This window comes from Misgurnus anguillicaudatus, chromosome 19 (assembly GCF_027580225.2).
Source record: "Misgurnus anguillicaudatus chromosome 19, ASM2758022v2, whole genome shotgun sequence".
NCBI classification, from domain to species: Eukaryota; Metazoa; Chordata; class Actinopteri; order Cypriniformes; family Cobitidae; genus Misgurnus; species Misgurnus anguillicaudatus.
Window position 1 is genome coordinate 1,428,267 of NC_073355.2, and position 6,098 is coordinate 1,434,364.

Consider the following 6,098-nt stretch of genomic DNA (forward strand, 5'->3'; position numbering starts at 1 on the left):
AACTAATAATCATACGGTAGCAGATGAATTCAAGACTGAAAAAACTGCGTTGCATGGGTTTTGCTGTGAAAACCAAAGGCCAATCTTGGACTTTGTTCAGTCCGCAGAAAGACAATTACTATACACACTTCTACGCTGAAATCATGTAGCATTAGCAGTGTACGTTAATATTCTCTTAATGTTTGTTTTTAACAATGTGAACATGAGAAAACTTCATATAAATTAATAGAATCAAATCAGTCTTAATTGTAAATAATACTCACTAAAAACAGTTGGGTTAAAAATAACCCAATAAATAACCCAATGGTGGGTTACTATAGCACCGACCCATTGTTGGGTTATTTTAACCCAATGCATTGGGTAGAAAGTTTTACCCAATTAGTTGGGTTATGAAATAACCAATTTGTTGGGTTATTTTTGCAATGCTGTTTTAACCCCATTATTATTATTATTATTATTATTATTATTATTATTATTATTTATTACTATTATTTGCTTTATAAATAAATAATACAAAACTTACAAATACATTTATAATGCTTTATTTTCATTTAGTCATTTGCACCTGCATTTAAATGTATAAATACATACATGTATATAGAAGCATAAATACATACATAAATATATACATACATAAATAAACAAAAACATAAGAACAAAACAAATCTACTCAGTCTTATCCAACTAAAAACTGCTTAAAAGCATAGTTCACACATTTTGTCATCATTTTCTCCCTCTCATGTTGTTATAAACCTGTATATAAGTCTTTACTTTGATAACCACAAAGGTATATTTCAAAGAATGTTTGAAATCAAACCGATCATGAGCCCCATTCATTTTCATAGTATTCTTTTTTCCTACTATGACAATGGGGCTCATGATCTGTTTGGTCCCAAACACTCCTCAAAACATCTTCCTCTGTGGTCATCAGAACAAAAAAATGTGTACAGGTTTGTAACGACAGGAGAGGAAGAAAATTATGACAATTTTCATTTTGGGGGGAACTGTCCCTTTAAGCAGGTGACAGTGTGTTCAGGAAACATCACATGGTACAAAATGTATTGTGTGTTACAGAAACTACTTAACAGTAGTGAAAGGCTTGGGATACTCTGTATAAAATGTAAAAAAAATATTAAAGCACATTTCAACTGCTGGTCTTGGTCCTGGGCCATGCCTCCCCACGATAACAAAGGCTTGTGATTAGTCGAATTCATCCCATAGTAGGACATGGGGTCTTCTTCATACCTCCTCCTACAAATACTGAATTATGTTTGTTTTCTGACCTGAAGACAGAATTTTCGCAATGTAAATATGCACACATAAACAGGATAAAAAAAAACTAAGTGTCATAAATGATACTTACAGGTTGCAAATTAATAAATGTTTGCTTTGCCTCTTGGTACTGTAGGAAGGCTGAATCATCTTGCTGGCCATTTTGTAAGGTTTTTAATGCAACATCTCCAAGAATGTCTACATTTAAAGAAAAGAATAATTAATTAAATCTCAAAGCAAACACATCTGGCATGCTGAATAAAAACTCTAGTTTGACAGTAGATGGCGCTGAATTGCAAATTCAACCGTTACCGGGGTTACAGTAAACAGTAATATACGTGCAGGATTAAACAGCGCTTTATCAGGGGTTATACTGAGGTAAAACGACAATAAAATGCCATCGAGTCATTTCTTAAGACATTTACATTCAGAATGACATTTATATTACAGCTCTGTGTCTATAACACAGACCGGCAAAAAAAAAATATTTGGAGCAAAAAACAGCCGGTTGAATCCCTTACAAAAGTTAAAAAAAACGGTTTTTACTACACTTTAAACCAAAAAGCATTGTCTGTTACAGAAACCATGGTTAAAGCAATATTGCAATCAATACGCCATGAAACTAACGTTACTACTAAAAGAAGAAATGATTCATTTTCGTAAGGGACCATGCTGTTGGTGCTGTTTAGTATTAAAATAAATTGCGATGTCTCTCTACGTTTATGATGGCTTAAAAACGCATTTGGCATCGGTGACAGTTAATGAATGGAACAGGTGTAACGGACAAAAACTAGACAACAACGTTTTTGTACACTTATTTAAACGTGGCTGATAGTTTACTGTGTGTTAAAGCTTAAAGACACTTTGTAGCAAATAAAACATTACACAGAGATATATATTTTAAAACGTACCTCTCGTGTCTGTCCGCACTCAGCAGTAGCACCTGTTGACCATTGAAATTCAAAATGAGTGACGTGAGCCCGATTTTAACCCAACTCTCTGGGTTGTTATGGAAATAACCCAATACAAGCTAGGAATAACCCAACAGAACAACCCAATATGTTTAACCCACCTATTGGGTAAAAAAAATAACCCAACGGTTTTTAGAGTGTAGTGATTTATTTATTCATTTATTTATTTATACGATTCATTCATTTAAATGCATTTTGTTGAACCCGCTGGGGACTGTTGAATTGTTCCCGCAGTGAAATGACGTCACACGCCGAACAAGGAGCTTCCGTTTGTAATAGCTGGATTCTGATTTTGCCAGTGCGAAATGCACACGTCATGCAATCAACACGCTTGTTTCCCTGGCAGCCTGGCAGCTTGCATTATTTTGCCCGGCAAAGGCACGACTGATACAGTACTATAATTACGTTTAATAACTTTAACATTGCCCCCAGCCCAAACCGATGGCCAGCATAGGCTCGGCTCCCGGGTATTCCACAAAGGTCCGCCCTGTCGCCCCCGACTTCGTTCACTGCCGTATAGCATGAGCTCGCCCGGTATCGTCCGATCTCGGAAGCTAAGCAGGAGCCTGTCGGGTTAGTACACGGATGGGAGACCTTGCGATCAGCTTTTTTTCTTTTTTAAAGCTACGTTTAAACAAAAAAAGATTGGTAAAATAAATTAAAACAAAATAAGAAACCTTTGTTTAAATGTAGCTTCAATAAATGGATTGCAACAACTTGCCCTCAAACATTACTTAAATTGAATGAATCCATTTTTTTCAGTGTTGCGAAGCAAGAATGTTTTTATCGGGTGACCAAGGCTACTTTAGCGGGTCCATAATGTATGGGTGAATTTTAAACCTGTCTAATTCAATTACTTCAAGAAGGTCTTTTGTCAAAAAAAAAAAAAAACACAAAAAAAGGAATTGATTTAAGAGCAAATATGGATTATTCTTTTTTCTTTACGAAGCTACAGAAGTGACTCGGTCAGGAGCAGTGAGTAATTTTCTATTCTTCTTTTGCTATTTAACTTTAACGACAGAGACTTTAACAGGTTAGGATTATTGTGAGACCGAATGCAATAAAATGTTTATGCGTTTAAGACATACAGTAACCAGTCGTTTACCTTGATACTCGACAAGACAGCTACTTTGACATATGAGCATTTGACAGTTTAATACAAAAAGACGCGAACTCCTTTAAGCTTAGCCGTGCTCACGGGCTATCGGGGCATATATTGGTCCTCGTCGCGTTTCAAGTTCATGATGGCTGCAGTCCAACTAATAATCATACGGTAGCAGATGAATTCAAGACTGAAAACACTGCGTTGCATGGGTTTTGCTGTGAAAACCAAAGGCCAATCTTGGACTTTGTTCAGTCCGCAGAAAGACAATTACTATACACACTTCTACGCTGAAATCATGTAGCATTAGCAGTGTACGTTAATATTCTCTTAATGTTTGTTTTTAACAATGTGAACATGAGAAAACTTCATATAAATTAATAGAATCAAATCAGTCTTAATTGTAAATAATAGTGATTTATTTATTTATTTATTTATTTATTTATACGATTCATTCATTTAAATGCATTTTGTTGAACCCGCTGGGGACTGTTGAATTGTTCCCGCAGTGAAATGACGTCACACGCCGAACAAGGAGCTTCCGTTTGTAATAGCTGGATTCTGATTTTGCCGGTGCGAAATGCACACGTCATGCAATCAACACGCTTGTTTCCCTGGCAGCCTGGCAGCTTGCATTATTTTGCCCGGCAAAGGCATGACTGATACAGTACTATAATTACGTTTAATAACTTTAACATTGCCCCCAGCCCAAACCGATGGCCAGCATACTAGGCTCGGCTCCCGGGTATTCCACAAAGGTCCGCCCTGTCGCCCCCGACTTCGTTCACTGCCGTATAGCATGAGCTCGCCCGGTATCGTCCGATCTCGGAAGCTAAGCAGGGGCCTGTCGGGTTAGTACACGGATGGGAGACCTTGCGATCAGCCTTTTTTCTTTTTTAAAGCTACGTTTAAACAAAAAAAGATTGGTAAAATAAATTAAAACAAAATAAGAAACCTTTGTTTAAATGTAGCTTAAATAAATGGATTGCAACAACTTGCCCTCAAACATTACTTAAATTGAATGAATCCATTTTTTTCAGTGTTGCGAAGCAAGAATGTTTTTATCGGGTGACCAAGGCTACTTTAGCGGGTCCATAATGTATGGGTGAATTTTAAACCTGTCTAATTGTCACATACGATTTGCTGCATGTTAATGAAGCAAAATATCTAATGTTAACTGCTTTACCTTTCGTTGGCGTTGATCAGGAAATCTCCACGATGAACCTTTCAATTACTTCAAGAAGGACTTTTGTCAAAAAACAAAAAAAAAAACACAAAAAAAGGAATTGATTTAAGAGCAAATATGGATTATTCTTTTTTCTTTACGAAGCTACAGAAGTGACTCGGTCAGGAGCAGTGAGTAATTTTCTATTCTTCTTTTGCTATTTAACTTTAACGACAGAGACTTTAACAGGTTAGGATTATTGTGAGACCGAATGCAATAAAATGTTTATGCGTTTAAGACATACAGTAACCAGTCGTTTACCTTGATACTCGACAAGACAGCTACTGTGACATATGAGCATTTGACAGTTTAATTCAAAAAGACGCGAACTCCTTTAAGCTTAGCCGTGCTCACGGGCTATCGGGGCATATATTGGTCCTCGTCGCGTTTCAAGTTCATGATGGCTGCAGTCCAACTAATAATCATACGGTAGCAGATGAATTCAAGACTGAAAACACTGCGTTGCATGGGTTTTGCTGTGAAAACCAAAGGCCAATCTTGGACTTTGTTCAGTCCGCAGAAAGACAATTACTATACACACTTCTACGCTGAAATCATGTAGCATTAGCAGTGTACGTTAATATTCTCTTAATGTTTGTTTTTAACAATGTGAACATGAGAAAACTTCATATAAATTAATAGAATCAAATCAGTCTTAATTGTAAATAATAGTGATTTATTTATTTATTTATTTATTTATACGATTCATTCATTTAAATGCATTTTGTTGAACCCGCTGGGGACTGTTGAATTGTTCCCGCAGTGAAATGACGTCACACGCCGAACAAGGAGCTTCCGTTTGTAATAGCTGGATTCTGATTTTGCCGGTGCGAAATGCACACGTCATGCAATCAACACGCTTGTTTCCCTGGCAGCCTGGCAGCTTGCATTATTTTGCCCGGCAAAGGCATGACTGATACAGTACTATAATTACGTTTAATAACTTTAACATTGCCCCCAGCCCAAACCGATGGCCAGCATACTAGGCTCGGCTCCCGGGTATTCCACAAAGGTCCGCCCTGTCGCCCCCGACTTCGTTCACTGCCGTATAGCATGAGCTCGCCCGGTATCGTCCGATCTCGGAAGCTAAGCAGGGGCCTGTCGGGTTAGTACACGGATGGGAGATCTTGCGATCAGCTTTTTTTCTTTTTTAAAGCTACGTTTAAACAAAAAAAGATTGGTAAAATAAATTAAAACAAAATAAGAAACCTATGTTTAAATGTAGCTTAAATAAATGGATTGCAACAACTTGCCCTCAAACATTACTTAAATTGAATGAATCCATTTTTTTCAGTGTTGCGAAGCAAGAATGTTTTTATCGGGTGACCAAGGCTACTTTAGCGGGTCCATAATGTATGGGTGAATTTTAAACCTGTCTAATTGTCACATACGATTTGCTGCATGTTAATGAAGCAAAATATCTAATGTTAACTGCTTTACCTTTCGTTGACGTTGATCAGGAAATCTCCACGATGAACCTTTCAATTACTTCAAGAAGGTCTTTTGTCAAAAAAAAAAAAAAAACACA

General features: G+C 36.9%; 1 long non-coding RNA gene across 1 annotated transcript; it reads right to left on the reverse strand.

Annotated features, from left to right (window-relative positions):
• Positions 1–261: 261 nt before the first annotated feature.
• LOC129454870 (uncharacterized) lies at positions 262–2,380 on the reverse strand. The gene is made up of 3 exons (XR_012358924.1): positions 2,184–2,380; positions 1,364–1,470; positions 262–1,283 (listed from the first exon to the last, which is right to left on the reverse strand). It is a non-coding gene; the product is annotated as an uncharacterized lncRNA (long non-coding RNA).
• Between the last annotated feature and the right edge of the window lie 3,718 nt (positions 2,381–6,098).